Source organism: Hordeum vulgare, chromosome 1H (assembly GCF_904849725.1).
Source record: "Hordeum vulgare subsp. vulgare chromosome 1H, MorexV3_pseudomolecules_assembly, whole genome shotgun sequence".
Lineage (NCBI taxonomy): Eukaryota > Viridiplantae > Streptophyta > Magnoliopsida > Poales > Poaceae > Hordeum > Hordeum vulgare.
Genome location: NC_058518.1, coordinates 168,527,529 through 168,548,503, shown reverse-complemented (window position 1 = coordinate 168,548,503; position 20,975 = coordinate 168,527,529).

Genomic DNA, 20,975 nt, shown 5'->3' with positions numbered 1-20,975 from the left:
TGATGTCACGCTGCCATCAGTAGTTGACCGGTCAACTCACCAGTGGGTCCCATGCGTCATAGACTCGGTTTTTAAATTAAGATTAAATAGTAATTAATCATATTAATTTAGTGGGGAACCCACGTGTCATACTCTAATTATTCTAATTACCTATTCAATTAATTAACTAATTAATTAAATAATATATCTATTTATTTATTAAATAAAAAAACATATTTTTATTTTCATATTTTAATTTCCTGTTTTAGGGGCGAGGCCCCGCATGTCATGGAGACAGCGAGCACCGAATCACTAAACGCACAAATATTCGGTTCACACACATATAGACCTACGTACATACATCCACGTATACACAAAATACATACACATGCATTTATACATAAATACATTCATCACACTATGCACACGTACATACATCTCTCACTCTGATTTCTTTCTTTTGTTTTCTTTTAATTTCTTCTCTCAACTCACAGGAGGTAACTCCTCCTCCTCCTCCTGGTAAGCAGGAGGGGAATGGCGTAGAGAAGAGGTGGTGAGGTCGCCAAAGACGGAAGGATGGAAGGGAAGGGTGAAGCCCCGTTGCTCACTGGCGTTGCCAGGAAGAGGGGCGGCGAGGCATGGTGGAGCCAGCGGGGAAGCAGAGGAGCGGACGGTGGGGGCCGTCGCGGTTCCGACGAGGTAGGCGGAGGAGCTCCAGCATGGAGGCGGTGGTGGAGGTGGCCGATCCGGTGGTTGTGGCCGGCCAGGGGAGGCCCTGGCGTGGCGAGCCGGCCGCCGGTGGCCAGCTGAGGCGGCCGGTGGCAGGGCTCAGGCCGGAGGCGTGCGGTCGTATGGGGGTGGAGGCACCGGAGGATACCGTGGAGCAGGGGCCGGTCGGAGGGGTCCCGGCCCGACGCGGTGGCGCGCGAGGGAGCAGGGAGCGCCGGCGGTGAGGGAGGCGCTGGGGCGAGGGGCAGCCCTGCCGCAGTCGTAGGGGTTCGCCGAGAGAGCCTCGGGCTCGCGAGGGGGGAAGGCTCGATGGGGTGGGATCTGGCGACGTGGGAAGTGGCTGGCTCGAGCGGAATCTGGGGGAGCGGGGGTTGGCTCGCGAGGGGAGTGGGGGAGTTCCTGGTGCATCGGTGCGGGGGGCTGGTGGTGGGATCGGTAGGTGGGGGAGGCGCTAGCGCCACAGGGCGCGTGGGGTGGGCGTGGGGTTCGACCGCCAAGGGGTTGTGGCGACGGGCAGTAGGAGTGGGGGGGACGAGAGGGGCGGCTAGGGTTGGCCTGGTGGGAGTGGGCCGGCAGGCTGGGCCGAGGCCCAAGGGAGAGGGGGGTTGTTTCCTTTTTTTATTAGTTATTAATTTGCACCACACTTTGCATTTAGTTTACGTACCAAACAATTTTTTATAACTGAAACTTGGCATGTAAATCAAGCACAATATTTTGGGGTGCCACAAAAGATTCAAAGTATTTTGTAAGGTTTAGATATTTTTAGCAATTGAAACGATCAATTTAATTGATGTTATCCCACGTTAAATTTCCTAGGGGCATTTTGGTAGTTGAGGTGATGTTGTTTTCCTTAACATAATTACCTATGGAATATTTACAACCAAACCAAGATTCTTCTTTTACGTTCTGAAGAAATAATTTATTTGAATTGATATTAAATTTGAAATTTGGCTTCGATTTTATTAAGTGCCAATCTAGCTCAGTTAAATATGATGACCTAGCATCATTAGGGTGCGGTTACTATAGCTTAACTACCGGGGTGTCGCATTGTTAGAGAAACAAGGTAAGGAAAGTAATTCATCACAAGAGGTAGCAACATTATGAGTAGAAGAATTACGAGGACTAGCACATGGCAATATAGCATTTTGACTAGAAGTAGTGCCATTGTCCACATGAGGCTCACTTGATGTTACCTTGGTAGTAATAGCCTTACGAGCTAATTTTAGCGCATTATGGGATGCTAGAAGATCATCATGAGAGCTTGTGAGCATTACATGACTTTCTTCCAATTTCCCATAATTGCTAGATAGCAACTCAAGTTGAGCCCTTAGCTCAACATTCTCCTTTAAAATGGATGCTTCACAAGAAGTAGAGTTAGTAGCACAAGCATCATTATTAGCAATAAGAGGAGAAGGTACCTTGGCAAGCTCTTTAGCATATGAAGCTTCAAGTTAAGCATGAGACACGGTGAGTTCGATGAGCGAACTCTTAATAGCCCTTGAGCCATTTTCGAGGTGCTCATAGTCCTCAAGGAGTTTAGCATGTGCAACTTCGAGCTTATCATTTTTAGTTCTAAATCATTAGCCACCTCGAGAGCTCTATCATGGGATTCCTTTAATCTAAATAATTCTAGAGCAATGGTTTCCTCAAGAGATCCCTTGGTGGTTTGTTCATTTTCAAGAGCTTGAGATAGCTCTGCGATCTCATTAGCGTAATCACGCTCATGACCTTCCATTGTATCAATGGTGGCCTCATGCTCCTCAAGACGAGCTTCCAACTCCTGAATGTATTCTTGCCCTCAGTGGCAATAGACATGATTTCCAAGAAGTTGGAACAAGCAAGTTTATTCTTATAAAGAGATTTAAAAATCATTTCACCCTTAATTTTTAAGGATGCAATATTATCACTCTCTTCATCATTATCCTCATCCCCATTATCATCAACATCATCATCATGAGATATATTGGGATTCAAAGTAGGATATACCTTTGAAGCCTTAGCCATAAGGCAAAAGTGAGTAACAATAGATAATGATGTAGGATCCCTTGAAGCATCATTCAAGGCCACATCTTGTTCCATGGAGTGATGAATTTCCTCTACATTATTAGCATAACAACTCGAGGAAATAGATACATTTTTATCATGGCAACAAGATATAGGAAGCATATCATCATGAGATTTAGTCAAGCAGTTTTTACATGATATGCAAGGATCAACACAAGCATGTAAAACATTTAGAGTGCTCGAAGTGTTAACGCCCAAAGATGAAGCATTGCAATAATATACTGATGAATGATCATCAACAATAAGCCCACTATCATCATTGCAATGATCTCCACTACTCACCATATCACTACCTTGTGGCAATCCACATGTAGGTGAAGTAGACGAAGTTGAGAAGACCACACGACCGGAGGTGGAGGGAGAACAATCATTCCCACAAATCTTAGACATACCATATTTATCTTGAAGCTTTGTCCACAACTCGTGAGCATCCCGGAATGGCATGAGTTGAAATATAACTACATTGCTCAAAGCATCAAAAATCACATTAGAAGCTTGAGCATTGAGATAAGAGTTTTTATCATCCTCTAAAGATATATTTTTAGAATCCTTTGGAGGAGAAAAACCCATATCTACAATTCGCTCCAAGTTTGGGTCCATGACCCTAAAGTGATTAAGCATGCGAATTACCGAAACATCAAAATTTGTGCCATCAAAACTAAGAGTGACAGAGAATCCTAAACCCCTAGTCGACATCCTTACTCTCTAGGTGGTTAAACCTAATAAAGAGAGACCTAGATCTCATACCAATTGAAAGGACGTGGATGTCACCTAGAAGGGGGTGAATAGGCGCTTTAAAATAATTACTGTTTAGGCTTGAACAAATGCGGAATAAAACTAATGTTTAATTTGTCAAGCATAAAACCTAAAACAACTAGGCTCAACTATGTGTACCAACAACTTATGCTAAGCAAGATAAACAACTAAGTGATAGCAAGATATAAGACAATAAACAATATGGCTATCACAAAGTAAAGTGCATAAGTAAAGGGTTCGGGTAAGAGATAACCGAGGCACGCGGAGACAATGATGTATCCCGAAGTTCACACCTTTGCGGATGCTAATCTCCGTTGGAGCGGTGTGGAGGCACAATGCTCCCCAAGATGCCACTAAGGCCACCGTAATCTCCTCACGCCCTCTCACAATGCAAGATGTCGTGATTCCACTAGGGGACCCTTGAGGGCGGTCACCGAACCCATACAAATGCCAAACCTTGGGTTGCGGTCACCGGTACCCGTACAAATAGCTCGGGGGAATCTCCACAACCTAATTGGAGACCCCGACGCTTGCCCGGAGCTTTAAACCATAATGATTGAGCTTCGAGACACCACCAAGCTTCTAGGATGCCAAAGCATCCACGAAGAACAATATCTAGGGTACTAAGTACCAAAGGTAATAAGCTTCTCAAACTTCACTACCACGTATCACCGTGGAGAACTCAAACCGATGCAACTAATGCAATGGCAAGGGCACACGGAGTGCCCAAGTCCTTCTCTCCCAAATCCCACCAAAGCAACTAATGCTAGGGAGGAAAATGAGAGGAAGAATGAAGAAGAACACGAAGAACTCCAAGATCTAGACCCAAGGAGTTTGCTACTTCTCAAACAACAGCGCCAGAAATTGGCACGTTGACAGAGACTTGGCTTGCGTTGGTTTTTCCCTTGAAGAGGAAAGGGTGATGTAGCACAGGAGCACTAAGTATTTCCCTTAGTTTGAGAACCAAGGTATTAATCCAGTAGGAGAATCTCGTCAAGTCCAGAGTACCTGCGCAAACACAAAAGAGCTTGCACCCAACGCTATAAAGGGGTTGTCAATCCCTTCAAGATTGATTGCAAAGTGAGATCTGAAGGCGGAAAGTGCAACAAAGTAAAAGAGTAAGGCTAAAAATATGGTGTGAAGTAGACCGGGGGGCCATAATGTTTACTAGAGGCTTCTCTCAAAACAGCAAATATTACGGTGGGCGAACAAATTACTGTCGAGCAATTGATAGAACCGCACAATGTCATGACGATATCTAAGGTAATGATCATACATATAGGCATCACGTCCGAGACAAGTAGACCGGTATTTTCTGCATCTACTACTATTACTCCACACATCAACCTCTATCCAGCATGCATCTAGTGTATTGAGTTCATGACGAACAGAGTAACGCTTTAAGCAAGATGACATGATGTAGAGGGATAAACTAAAACCAATGATGAAAACCCTATGTTTTTACCCTTGCTGGCAACAACATGATGCGTGCCTCGCTACCCCTTCTATCACTGGGTGAGGTCACCGCACGGTAAGAACCCAAAACCAAGCACTTCTTCCATTGCAAGAATCATAGATCAAGTTGGCCAAACAAAACCCACAACTCGAAGAGAATTACAAGGATATGAAATCATGCATAAGACAGATCAGAAGAAACTCAAATAAGATTCATAGATAATCTGATCATAAATCCACAATTCACCGGATCTCGACAAACACACCGCAAAAGAATATTACATCGGATAGATCTCCATGAAGATCATGGAGAACTTTGTATTGAAGATCCAAGAGAGAGAAAGCCATCTAGCTACTAGCTATGGACCCGTAGGTCTATGGTGAACTACTCACGGGTCATCGGAGAGGTCATGGTGTTGATGAAGAAGCCCTCTGTATCCGAATCTCCCCTCCGGCAGGGCACCAGAACATGCCCCAGATGGGATCTTGCGAAGACACAAGCTTGCGGCGGCGAAAAAATATTTTCGTTGATCTTCTGATTTTTTAAGGATTTTAGGGAATTTATAGGCGAAGGAGCTAGGGCAGGGGAGGCCCAGGGAGCCCACAAGCCTGGGAGGTGCCCCTTGGCCGCGCCATCGGGGCTTGTGGCCTCCCCGGGGACTCCCTTCCTTGGTTCCCAAGCTTTCTGCGTATCTTTTGTTCCGGAAAAATTCTTTGCGGAAGTTTTATTCCGTTTGGACTCCGTTTAAAATCCTCCACTGAAAAGGGTCAAAAACACGGAAAAAACAGGAACTGGCACTTGGCACTGAGTTATTAAGTTAGTCCCAAAAAAGATATAAAAGGCATACAAAACATCCAAAGTTTGACAAGATAATAGCATGGAACCATCAAAAATTATAGATACGTTGGAGACGTATCAAGCATCCCCAAGCTTAACTCCTGCTCGTCCTCGAGTAGGGAAGTGATAAAGACTGAATTTTTGATGTGGAATGCTACCTAGCATAGTTGTCCTTTGTAACTTCTCTCATGTGACATGAATGTTCAGATCCATAAGATTCAAAACAATAGTTTGCTATTGACATGAAAACAATAATGCTTCAAGCAAACTAGCAAGGTAATCATGAACTTTCGAAATAGCAAGGCCAAAGAAAGTTATCCCTACAAAATCATATAGTCTGGCTATGCTCCATCATCCTCACACAACTAATGTAAATCATGCACAACCCCGTCATTGGCCAAGTAATTGTTTTCGCACTCTTACTTTCTCAAACGTTTTTCAACTATCACGCAATACATGAGCGTGAGCCATGGATATTGCACTATAGGTGAAATAGAGTGTGGTGGTGGTTGTGAGACAAAAAAAGGAGGAGGTGGTCACATTGACTCGGCATATCAAAGGGTTATGGAGATGCCCATTAATAGATATCAATGTGAATGAGTAGGGGTTGCCATACAGAGGATGCACGAGAGCTATAAGTATGTGAAAACTCAAAAGGAGAACTAGTGGGTGTGCATCCAACTTGCTTGTTCACGAAGACCTACAGCAATTTAAGGAAGCCCATCATTGGAATATACAAGCCAAGTTATATAATAAAGATTCCCACTAGTATATGGTGGTGACAAAACAAGAGGCTCTCAATCCTGAAGAACATGGTGCTATTATGAAGCACAAGTGTGGAAAAAGATAGTAGCATTGTCCCTTCTCTCTTTTTCTCTGTTTTTTTTATTTGGGCTCTTTGGCCTCTTTTTTTGTGGGCAACTTGGGCCTCTTTTTTTATTTCCTCACATGGGACAATGATCTAATAATGATGATCATCACACTTTTATTTACTCACAGCTCAAAGCTTAGAACGATGATGACTCTATAGGAAATGTCTCCGGCAGTGTACCGGGATGTGCAACGATCTAGCTTGGCGTATGACGTTGAAACATCCCGCTAGCTATCTTACGATCATGCAATGGCAATATGAGAGTGTCGGCACAAGTAATCAGACGGAACAGTGGTAGTTGCATGGCAATATATCTCGGAATGGCTATGAAAATGCCATAGTAGGTAGGTATGGCGGCTGTTTTGAGGAAGGCGTATGGTGGGTTTGTGCACCGGCGAAAGTTGCGCGACACTAGAGAGGCTAGCAATGGTGGAAGGTGAAAGTGCATCTATACCATGGACTCACATTAGTCATGAAGAACTCGCATACTTATTGCGAAAGTTTTTATTAGTAATCGAAACAAAGTGCTAAACTCATACTCCTATTGGAAGGGTTGGTAGGTGTAAACCATCGCGCGATCCCGACCGCAACACAAAGGATGACAATCAATAGATCAATTATGCTTCGACTTCCTAACATAGTGGTTCACCATACGTGCATGTTACAGGATTCACTAACTTCAACAAAAGTATTTCTAGATTCACAACACCCTACTAACATAACTCTTAATGTTACCAAATCCACGTCTCAAAACTAATTGAGAGGAATCAAACTTCTCTTTCTACTCAATGCACATGAAGATGGAAGTTTTTGTATACTCTTTGGGTACCAATCACCTTTGGGACTACTTTCATAGCACAAACCAACTACCAAGTTACGCACCGCCGTGCTCTAAAAGATCTAAGTGAAGCACATAGAGCAAAATTATCTAGCTCAAAAGGTATAACTGAAGCACAATGAGCATTCTAGCAAATTCACGATGAGTGCATATCTCTCTCAAAAGGTGTGCAGCAAGGATGATTGTGACACAAAAAAAAAATAAAAGACTCCTACGATACAAGACGCTCCAAGCAAAACACATATCATGTGGTGAATAAAAATATAGCTCCAAGTAATGTTACCGATGGATTGAAGTCGAAAGAGGGGATGCCTTCCCGGGGCATCCCCAAGCTTAGGCTTTTTGGTGTCCTTGAATTTGGCTTGGGATGCCTTGGGAATCCCCAATCTTGACCTCTTTCCACTATTTATCCCTTTGTCCATGAGAACATCACCCAAAACTTGACAACTTCACAACACAAAACTTAAATAGAAACTCGTGATATCATTAGCACAAGAAAACAAACTACCACCTCTTTAGGTACAGTAGCAATCTTGAATTCTATTCATATTGGTGTTAGATTACTGTATTCTCACTTTACCATGGCTAGTACCACTCGATACTATCCATAGTTTCGTCAAAACAAGCAACCAACTCAACAAAAACAGAATCTATCAAAAACAGACCAGTCTGTAGCAATCTATATACTTCATATACTTATGGTACCTCACAAATTATGACAAATTACGAGTGCCTCGGAAAACGACATATCAACCAGAAGCAAAAAGAATCAACTCAAAATCTCTTTCTGAATAAAAATGAAAAATCATCTCGTGAACGAAAAGTTTCTGTCTTTTTCCAGCAGGATTAAACAACCATCACCAAGACTAGTCATAAAGGTTTTGCTTGGCTCAAACACAAAAATAAACACAAAAAACACAATCGTAAAAGAATTATGATGGTGTGGATGCAACAAAACAGAAAGAAAAAGATAAATTCATTGGGTTGCCTCCCAACAAGCGCTATTGTTTAACGCCCTTAGCTAGGCATAAGGCGATAGAATCACGTATCGTCATCTTTGGTGCTCAAACCATAAGTAGCCCTCATCATGGATTCATAAGGCAATCTTATTTTCTTTCTAGGAAAATGCTCCATGCCCTTCTTTAAAGGAAATTGAAATCTAATATTCCCTTCCTTCATATCGATGATAGCACCAATAGTCCTTAGGAAAGGTCTACCCAGAATGATAGGGCATGTAGGATTGCAATCAATGTCAAGCACAATGAAATCCACGGGTACATAGATCCTATTTTCAATAATAAGAACATCATTGATCCTTCCCATGGGTTTCTTGACACTAGAATCCACAAAATGCAAATTAAGAGAACACTCCTCAATCCCATTAAAACCCAGAACATCACATAAAGACTTTGGAATCGCGGAAACACTAGCACCCAAATCACACAAAGCATTGCATTCATAGTTTTTGATTTTGATTTTGATAGTAGGTTCCCACTCATCATGAAGTTTTCTAGGGATAGAAACTTCCAATTCAAGTTTCATTTCAAGAGATTTTATCATAGCTTCGACGATATTATCGGTAAAGGCCTTGTTTTGGCTATAAGCGTGTGGAGAGTTTAGATGTATTGCATCAAGGAAATGCATTCAACCAAGGAGAAACTATCATAATTGAATTCCTTGAAATCCAAAGTAGTAGTTTCATTACTACTCAAGGTTTTAATATCTTCTACTCCACTTTCAATGCTTTTAGCATCAAGATAGATGGACTCTGAATCATTGGGGGCGTTTTTCAACCAAAGTGGATTCATATCCAGCCCCATCATCATTAGGTTTGACACAAGAAAACAAAGATTCAATGGGACTCACACCAAGCACTTTCAGATCTTCGTGATTCTTATCACGAGAACACACCCTTCTATGCCATTCATGTCTAGAAAGAATTTGGGCGGTTCTTTCTTTGTTCTCACTCATGGAAACACACGTAGCTTTCAAAGTTTCATCCATATTGATCTTGGGAGGAGCACATCTAACTTTCAAAGCATACTAGACATTCTATCAACGCTCCTAGCCAAATCGTCAATTTTGAGTAGTTTTTCCTCTATGGACGCATTGAAAATATTTTGTGAGTTGATAAACTCTTTGGTATTACTATCTAGATCACAGGGTAATCTATTGTAATTTCCTTGAGTATTGTTGTAGGAGTTGCCAAAGTTATTAGAGGGGTTACTAGGAAAAGGCCTAGGAACATAGTTTCCTCTAAAAGCATTGTTGTTGACAAAATTATTCCTACCAACAAAATTAACGTCCAAGCTAGCGTTGCTACTCTCAATCAAGGAAGATAAGGGCATATCATTAGTATCTAAAGGAGCAATTCTACTAGCAACAAAATTCATTAACTCATCCATCTTAGCACTTAACGAGTTAATTTCTTCTATAGCGTGTACCTTTTTACTAGTAGGCGACCTTTCACTGTGCCACTGAGAGTAGTTCGTCTTGATATTGTCTAGGAGTCCAAGCTAGCGTGGCTTCTCCTAACGTGATTTCCGTGAACGTTCCACCTGAGGCGGAGTCCAAGATATTTCTAGAAGTGAAATTCAAGCCAGCTTAAAAGATTTGTATAATCATCCAAAGTCTCAAGCCATGAGCGGGAAAATTTCTAATCATCAATTTCATTCTCTCCCAAGATTGTGCAACATGTTCATGATCAAGTTGCTTAAAATTCATGATATCATTACGGAGAGAGATATTCTTAGCCGGCGGAAAATACTTGGATATATAAGCATCTTTCCACTTGTTCCAAGAATCAATACTATTTTTGGGCAAAGAAGAAAACCAAGTTTTTGCTCGATCTCGCAACGAGAACGGAAAAAGCTTAAATTTAATCACATTTGAGACCCCGACGCTTGCCCGAAGCTTTACACCACAATTATTGAGCTTCTAGGACGCCAAAGCATCCACAAAGAACAATATCTAGGGTACTAAGTACCAAAGGTAATAAGCTTCTCAAACTTCACTTCCACGTATCACCGTGGAGAACTCAAACCGATGCAACTAATGCAATGGCAAGGGCACACAGAGTGCCCAAGTCCTTCTCTCCCAAATCCCACCAAAGCAACTAATGCTATGGAGGAAAATGTGAGGAAGAACGAAGAAGAACAGGAAGAACTCCAAGATCTAGACCCAAGGGGTCTGCTACTTCTCAAACAACAGCGCCAGAAATTGACACGTTGACGGAGACTTGGCTTGCGTTGGTTTTTCCCTTGAAGAGGAAAGGGTGATGCAGCACAGGAGCAGGAAGTATTTCCCTCAGTTTGAGAACCAAGGAATCAATCCAGTAGGAGAATCTAGTCAAGTCCAGAGTACCTGCGCAAACACAAAAGATCTTGCACCCAACGCTATAAAGGGGTTGTCAATCCCTTCAAGATTAATTCCAAAGTGAGCTCTGAAGGCGGAAAGTGCAACGAAGTAAAAGAGTAAGGTTGAAAATATTGTGTGAAGTAGACCAGGGGGCCATAGTCTTCACTAGAGGCTTCTCTCAAAACAGCAAATATTACCGTGGGTGAACAAATTACTGTCGAGCAATTGATAGAACCGCGCAAAGTCATGACGATATCTAAGGCAATGATCATACATATAGGCATCACGTCCAAGACAAGTAGACCGATACTTTCTGCATCTACTACTATTACTCCACACATCGACCGCTATCCAGCATGCATCTAGTGTATTGAGTTCATGACGAACAGAGTAACGCTTTAAGCAAGATGACATGATGTAGAGGGATAAACTCAAACCAATGATGAAAATCCCATCTTTTTACCCTTGCTGGCAACAACACTATGCGTGCCTTGCTACCCCTTTTGCCACTGGGTGAGCTCACCGCACTGTATGAACCCAAAACCAAGCACTTCTCCCATTGCAAGAATTATAGATCAAGTTGGCCAAACAAAACCCACAACTTGAAGAAAATTACAAGGATATGAAATCATGCATAAGAGAGATCATAAGGAACTCAAATAAGATTCATAGATAATCTGATCATAAATCCACAATTCATGGAATCTCGACAAACACACCGAAAAGAAGATTACATCGGATAGATGTTCATGAAGATCATGGAGAACTTTGTATTGAAGATCCAAGAGAGAGAAGAAGCCATCTAGCTACTAGCTATGGACCCGTATGTCTATGGTGAACTACTCACGCATCATCGGAGAGGTCATGGTGTTGATGAAGAAGCCCTCCGTATCCGAATCTCCCCTCCGGCAGGGCACCAGAACATGCCCCAGATGGGACTTGCGGAGACAGAAGCTTGAGGCAGTGGAAAAGTATTTTCGTTGATCTCCTCATTTTTTAGGGATTTTAGGGAATTTATAGGCGAATGAGCTAGGGTAGGGGAGGCCCAGGGAGCCCACTAGCCTGGGAGACGCGGGACCCCCCTCGTCGCGCCATGGGGGCTTGTGGCCTCCCCCGGGACTCCCTGCCTTGGTTCCCAAGCTTTCTGCGTATCTGCTGTTCCGGAAAAAATCTTTTCGGAAGTTTTATTCCGTTTGGACTCTGTTGAAAATCCTCCTCTGAAAAGGGTCAAAAACACGGAAAAAACAGGAACCCGCACTTGGCACTGAGATAATAATTTAGTCCCAAAAAATATATAAAACACATACAAAACATCCAAAGTTTGACAAGATAATAGCATCGAACCATCAAAAATTATAGATACGTTGGAGACGTATCAGGGCTCCCCTCACTTAGAGGAGAAAGTGATTGGTGGAAATGTGGATCTAGATCTCCTCTCTCTTTTCCCTCAAGAACTAGCAAGAATCATTGGAGGGATTGAGAGTTAGCAAGCTCGAAGAAGGTCAACAATGGGGGAAGAACACGAGCTAAAGAGATAAGGTTCAATGGGGAAGAAGACCCCCTTTTATTGGTGGGGAAAAATCCAACCGGTATGCTTCACAGCCCGCACAGAGCGGTACTACTGCTCATGGAGCGGTACTACCACTAGGTAGCGGTAGTAAAAATTACTACCACTCCAGGGGAGGTACGACCGCACCAGGAGCGGTACTACCGTTCGCACCAGGAGCGGTACTACCGCTGGATACTCAAACTGCTCTAACTTTCATGTACGGACTCCGAATTCAACGAAACCAAGTTTGTTGGAAAGCTAACGACATGGGCTAACAAAATATTGATATAAATATAAATAATAATAAAGTGAGAAAAGTCCCATAAGAAAATGGTGATAACCCTTCTTTGAATAAGACCGGTAAAAACTCCCAACATCGAAAACATCATAGAAGATGCATATGGACTCCGTTTTCGATGAACTCGAGTTTGTCATGAAGATGACCATAAGATCTAAAACTCACAAAGAGAAACACCAAAGAAGAACCAAGAAGTATGATGCAAGGATGCAAATGGTTTGAGCTCTCAACGAACGATACGATCAAGCTACTCACTTGAGAGCCCCCCTTGACAGTACGACAATCTATCCTAAAATAGAAAACCTATCAAGGGAAAACCAAGACCTTGCACCTCATCCTCTTGTGCTAGATGATGATGATCTTGGCTTCTTCAAGATGGACCACCTTTCTTGATTGCGTTGGTTTGATGAAGACTAGTTGATTGCTCCCCCATACACACTATGGGTGAGGCGCTCTTCAGCATATCTTCACAAGTTCATTGCCACCATCCTCCACCACTTGACGTCATCCTCCATGGGTTATATGAGATCTTCCTCTTGACGCAAGCCCTTGGAAACACACCTAAACCCATATAGAACTGTCACGAAGACCATGGGTTAGTACACAAATGCGTAATGGACAATGCTTACCATACCATGGGATCACTTGATCCCTCTCGGTACATCTTGTACGCTTTGTGTGTTGATCATCTTGATTTACTCTTTGTCTGACGATCTTGATCAACCTTGTGTCTCTATGACCATTATTTGGATAATACCTTGAATACCACCTTGGTCATCATATAAACTCCTTGAACCTAACAGACGGACTTCAAGAAGTGCCTATGGACAAATCCTATATATATAACTTAAGGCAACCATTAGTCCATAGGAATTGTCATCAATTACAAAAACCACATATGGAGATATATGCTCTAACAAAGTACCTTACCTTTGGAGTTGTCTCCAAAAGTCACATACTTCCCAGGTCCATGGTTTGGTGTTATCTCATGGAACATGTCTTTATCTCTTGTCATGTGATCGGTCAGCCACTGTCGAGAAGCCACTCCTTACCACTGGCCATGTAGTCTTTATCTTCATGGTATTCTCATACTCGGTGTCGAAGTTCTCATCATCAGCGTAGTAGCCACGTTCCGCATAGTCATCATCGGATGAAGTTTCCTCGTAAGAGACAAAAGTTTCATCAGAAATTTGACTATTACAATGTTCAAGTTTATGCATTCGAATGGACTCAACAATGATATTGTTGATGGTAATGACATTTCCTTTAGCACACATGAGGTCATGAAGCTCAAATAGGCATTTATCGAAGTTAGGATCGGCTGGCTTCATCTTATGGAAAGCAATTTACTTGTGAACAATGGTATCAAGATTTTTCAAGGAATAATTTGGATATCTTTTCTCTAAGTCTTTCCACAAGGTATGAGCACATTCAAAGTTTTGCAACTCATTAAGCACATTTCTTGGTAAACCTCTAATGATAAGATTGACAGTGTTAAGGTTACCAGGCATATTAACTTCATCATCATGAGAAGGATGTATGGGGTCAATGGGGCGCATAGGGATATTCAATACACTTGCGCAAATGGAACTCATTGATTATATCAAGCATTTTGTCTTTTGGAACAAGCCTAAGTCACCCTACACATGCAGTTCTAAGAGTATAGAAGTGAAAAGTAAAGCATGCAAGTGTAATGTAGAGGAGTAAGGTAGGGAGATCAAACGCATGAGGTTGGCATGTTGATTTTTGGCATGGTTCCGATAAGTGGCGCTACCATACGTCCATGTTAGTGGAGACTTCAACCCATGGAGGATAACGACTGCGAGAGTCCACGAAGGGCTCCACCCACGGAGGGTCCACAAAGAAGCGGCCTTGTCTATCCAACCACGACTTACATCCACACAGAACTAGCCTTACTCACGGTAGATATTCACGAAGTAGGCGATCTCCTTGCCCTTACAAACATATTGGTTCAACTCCACAACACAAAGTAGGAGGCTCCCAAGCAACACCGAACCAATCTAGGAGGCACCACCTTCCAAAAGGTAACAGATGTGGTAGGTCAATGAACTCCTTGCTCTTGTGCTTCTCAAGATAGTCTCCTCAACACAAATCACTCTCTCACAAAATATGCATGGGTGGAGAGGTTAATTTGGTGGAAAGCAGTTTAGGGAGGCTAGAGATCAAGTTTCAAATGATTGGATTGGAATATCTTGGTCTCAACACATGAGTAGGTGGTTCTCTCTTAGAAATTGGATCTGGAAATGAAGTGTGTGTTCTGAGTCCTCTCCCGTGAATGAGAGGTAGCTGAAGTGGTATATATAGGCAGCAGCCCAAATCCAACTGTTACACACAAAATAGCAAACTCGGTGACACCAAAGTGGACAACTCGGTGTTACCGACTAGCACTAAAGGTGTGATCTTTTGAATCTCGGTGAGACCAATATATAGAACTCGGTGGCACCAAAAAGGTGACTAATGGTGACATGGCCAAACTCGGTGGAACTGATATTCAAACTCGGAAATTCCGATTTTGTGTATCTTGGCAAACAGTGAACTCGGTAGCATCATGCAGTTTCGGTTGCACCAATTTGGTGGGAATGGCTAGGATTTTGTGTGAGGTTCAAACTGGGTGGGTCCGATGTGGCAATGTTGGTGACACCGAATTTGCGAATGTGGAACTTGATAGAGTGGATATGTGGGAAAAATGACTGAGTGTTTTGGTGGCTAACTTTGAGCATTTGAGCCATCAGTTCATTTTACTGCGTCATTCCCTTTTAATAGTATTGGCTTTCCTATGGACTCAAAAGTTATTTCTCACAAATATAAAATGAAGAGTCTTCTGGCTTGAAGCTTGAGCCAATATTATTCCCTTCTTGCATCCAGGGGTGTCACCACATAAATCTTTAGCCAAAGCTCTCTACGGACATTAACTCAAATATCTAGGTAAAAGTGTTAGTCCAAGAGACAATGTATGTTGTCATGAATTATCAAAATCACCAAGGGAGCATATGTGCTTTCAAGGCGATTATCTGAGTTACGAGTTTGGTGCTCACTTAAGATAATGTGGAATTGTTTCACAGTTGGTACCGCTTGGAACACCACAAGGTAATGGCGTGTCTGAACGTCGAAGTCGTACTTTATTAGATATGGTGCATTCTATGATGTCTCTTACTGATTTGCCATTATCGTTTTGGGGCTATGCATTGGAGACAGCTGCATTCACTTTAAATAGGGCACCATCAAAATCTATTGAGACGACGCTGTATGAACTGTAGTATGGCAAGAAGCCAAAATTGTCGTTTCTTAAAGTTTGGGGATGTGATGCTTATGTCAAAAAGCTTCAGCCTGAAAAGCTGGAACCCAAAGCAGAAAAGTGTGTCTTCATAGGTTACCCAAAAGAGACAGTTGGGTATGACTTCTATCTCATATCCAAGGGCAAGTGTTTGTTGCTAAGAACGGAGCTTTTCTTGATAAAGAGTTTTTCTCTAAAGAATTGTGTGGGAGGAAGATAGAACTTGATGAGGTTGTAGAACCTTTGCTTCAACCAGGTGGTGGCGTAGGATAGAAAGAAGTTACTGTTGAGGCTACACCAGTTGAAGAGGAAGCTAATGATGATCATGAAACTTCAGATCAAGTTGTTACCGAACCTCGTAGGTCGACAAGGGCACGTACTGCTCCTAAGTGGTACGAGAATACTGTCTTATCAATCATGTTGTTAGACAACAATGAACCTGCGAGCTATGGAGAAGCAATGGTGGGCCCAGATTCCAACAAATGATTAGAGGCCATGAAATATGATATAGGATATATGTATGAAAACAAAGTATGGAGTTTGGAAGTATTACCTGAAGGCCGAAAGGCCATTGAGAACAAATGGATCTTTAAGAAGAAGACGGGCACGGACGATAATGTGACCGTCTATAAAAGCTCGACTTGTGGCAAAGGATTTTTCACAAGTTCAAGGAGTTGACTACGATGAGAATTTCTCACCAGTAGCGATGCTTAATTCCGTCATAATCATGTTAGCAATAGCTGCATTTTTAGATTATCAAATTTGGCAGGTGGATGTCAAAACAGCGTTCCTTAACGGGTTTCTTAAGGAAGAGTTGTATATGATGCAACTGGAAGGTTTTGTCAATCCAGAGAATGCTGACAAAGTGTGCAAGCACCAGCGGTCCATGTATGGACTGGTGCAAGCATCTCAGAGTTGGAATCAACGCTTTGATGAGGTGATCAAGGCGTTTGGGTTTATACAAGTTTTTAGAGAAGCTTCTATTTACAAGGAAGTGAGTGAGAGCTCAGTAGCGTTTCTAAAGTTATATGTGGATGACATATTGTTGATTGTAAACAATATAGAACTTTTGGGAAGCGTAAAGGATTACTTGAATAAGAGTTTTTCAATGAAGGACCTCGGAGAAGCTGCTTACATATTAGGCATTAAGATCTATAGATATAGATCAAGACGCCTAATAGGACTTTCACAAAGCACATACCTTGATAAGACTTTGAAGAAGTTCAAAAGGGAACAATCCAAGGAAGGGTTCTTGCCTGTGTTACAAGGTATAAAGTTGAGTAAGGCTCAATCCCCAGTGACTGCACAAGATAGAGAAACGATGAGTGTCATACCCTATGCTTCAGCCATGGGGTCTATCATGTATGCAATGTTGTGCACTAGACCGGATGTCAGCCTTGCCATAAGTATGGCAGGCAGGTTTCAAAGTAATGCAGGAATGGAGCACTCGACAGCGGTCAAGAATATTCTGAAGTACGTGAAAAGGGCTAAGAAATGTTTCTTGTTTATGGAGGTGATGAAGAGCTCGTCGTAAAGGGTTACGTCGATGCAAGATTCGACACTGATCCAGATGACTCTAAGTCACAAACTGGATACGTATTTATTCTTAATGGGGGTGCAGTAAGGTGGTGCAGTTCCAAGCAAAGCGTCGTAGCTGACTCTACATGCAAACCGGAGTACATAGCTGCCTTGGAGGCGGCTAAGGAGGGTGTCTGGATGAAGCAATTCATGTCAGATCTTGGAGTTGTGCCGAGTGCACTAGATCCAATAAATATGTTATGTGACAACACTGGTGCCATTGCTATAGCCAAGGAAACAAGGTTTCACAAGAGGACCAGACACATTAAGCGACGCTTCAATGCCTTCCGTGATTACATCAAGGAGGACATAAATATTTGCAAAGTGCAAACGGATCTGAATGTTGCAGATCCGCTGACTAAGCCTCTTCCAGAGCAAAACATGATCAACACCAGAACTGTATGGGTGTTAGATTCGTTACATTGTAAATCACATAGAGATGTGAAGCTAGATTATTAACTCTAGTGCAAGTGGGATACTGTTGGAAATATGCCCTAGAGGCAATAATAAAATAGTTATTATTATATTTCCTGTTTCATGATAATTGTTTATTATCCATGCTATAATTGTATTGAATTGAAACACAAATACATGTGTGGATATATAGGCAAAGCAATGTCCCTAGTGAGCCTCTAGTTGACTAGCTCGTTGATCAAAGATGGTTAAGGTTTCCTATCCATAGACAAGTGTTGTCAGTTGTTAATGGGATCACATCATTAGGAGAATGATGTGATGGACAAGACCCAAACTATAAACGTAGCATGTGATCGTGTTATTTTGTTGCTATTGTTTTTTGCATGTCAAGTATATGTTCCTATGACCATGAGATCATGTAACTCATTGAAACTGGAGGAATGCCTTATGTGTATCAAACATCGCAATGTAAATGGGTGACTATAAAGGTGCTCTACAGGTATCTCTGAAGGTGTACGTTGAGTTAGCATGGATTGAGACTGGGATTTGTCACTCTGTATGACGGAGAGGTATCTCAGGGCCCACTCGGTAATACAAGATCACAGACAAGCCTTGCAAGCAATGTGACTAAAGAGTTAGCCACGGGATCTTGTATTACAGAAGGAGTAAAGAGACTTGCGGGTAACGAGATTGAAATAGGTATGAAGATTCCCTAGGATCGAATCTCGCATAAGTAACATACCGAACGACAAAGGGAATGACATACGGGATTGACTGAATCATTGACATAGAGGTTCAACCGATAAGATCATCGTAGAATATGTAGGATCCAATATGGGCATCCAGGTCCAGTTGTTGGATATTGACCGGAGAGTGTCTCGGTCATGTCTACATAGTTCTCGAACCCGCAGGGTCTGCACACTTAAGGTTCGGTGATGTTTCGGCATGGTTGAATTATTGATGTTGCTAACCGAATGTTGTTCGGAGTCCCAGATGAGATCCGTGACATCTCGAGGATTTCTGGAATGGTCCGGAGATGAAGATTGATATATAGGAATGTTGCATTTGGTTTCCGGAAAGATTTTGGGCATTACTGGTAAAGTACCGGGAGTGATGAATGGGTTCCGGGGTTTACTGGGAGGGGCCACTCACCCGGGAGAGGACCTAATAGTCCTATGGGTGACACACTAGCCCTTAGTGTTCTGGTGAGGCCAACCCAATAGCCTATATCGGCCAAAGGAAAAATAAAAGGAAAAAGAAAAAAAAGGAAGGAGGTGGACATGTGGGAAGGGAGTCCTACACCAAACCGAATTGCAGGAGGACTCCTCTCCTTGGCTCGGCCGAAGCCCTCCTACTTTGAGGAGGAGGCAAGGAAACCCTCACTCTTGTTCCACCTATATATATTAGAGATTTGAGAGGCTTTTTGCACCCCAAGCCAATGTGCAGCCCTCTCCCTACACCACTTCGTGACACCGTGTAGCTAGTTCGGTACGGCATGGGGAAGCCCTACTGGAGTAGCTCCACCACCATCACCGCCACGACGTCGTGCTGCCGGAGAATTTTGGCTACCTCTTCGTCTCTCTTGCTGGATCAAGAAGGCGGAGATCGTCATCGAGTCGTACGTGTGCTGAATGTGAAGGTGCCGTCCATTCGGTACTAGATCGGGACGGAGTTCGTGGGAACTTGCGATTCGGATCGCGAAGACATTCGACTACATCAACCACGTTTCTTAATGCTTCCTGCTTAGCGATCTACAAGGGTATGTGGATCTGATCTCCCCTCTCGTAGATGATCATCACCATGATAGGTTTTGCGTGTTCGTAGGAAATTTTTTGTTTCCCATGCTACGTTTCCCAACAGCTGATAGGTCAGAGATCTTTGATTCTCCTAGGGTTTTTAACCTTTGGAATTAATACCACCATCGTATCATTCCACCCCTCCAGGATCGGGGCACCAATTAGAATTGAAAAAACCTCCTCAACCACACGGTCACCCATAAAGTCCCAATGCCGTTTGTAGACAACACAAGCCATACCGTCCGGCCCCGGTGCCTTGAGGTCGCCGATGTGATCGAGGGAAGCTTTGATTTCCTCAGCGGTAAACTCTGCGCTTAAGGTTTCCCGCATGGCCTCAGAAACCCTTGTTTGGACTTTGTTGATCGCTTCATCCAGCCGATCACTCGGCAATGAGGTGAAGAGGTCCTGAAAGAAAGAACAAACATAGTTAGTCATCCCCTCTCCTTCCTTCACTTCCACCCCATCCTCCTTCCGAAGAAGCTTGATCCTATTAGCCTTCCTCTTGTTAGACGCCACTGCTATACAGTACTTCATGTTATTTATCAATTAGCTTCCCTCGGCCATGAAATGTGCGCCCTTTGCTTCACTTTTGTGCTTTTCTTCTCCTTGAATTCTGCCAACACCCTCCTCTGTCTCGCCTCCTCTGTAACACCCAAGATGCAGTCCTATTCTTATTTTGGCACGAGGGCCTCGACAGGGATATAAACGCATCTCGTCATTTTGCAAGAATGTATATCATTACAAGTACATGTACTGAAAAGATGAGTATAAGGAGTGGGCTTACATTCGCCACAAGCTACATCAAGATCACATCAATACAGCAATATCCAGTCATCATCAAGAAGAGCAGGGTCCGTCTACGGACGAAAATAAACGATAAAAGAACGACGTCCATCCTTGCTATCCCAGGCTGCCGGCCTAAAACCCATCCTAGATCAATGATGATGAAGAAGAAGAAGCTCCAAAGCACAATCATCGCACTCACGTCATAATATCACTTTACATGGACCTGCAACTGGTGTTGTAGTAATCTGTGAGCCATAGGTGACTTAGCAATCTTATTTCCAAAGGTATCAAGACTAGCAAAGCTTAATGGATGAGGTATGGCTAAGTGGTGAGGCTATAACAAGCGACTAAGCATTTATTTGAGGTGTCTAA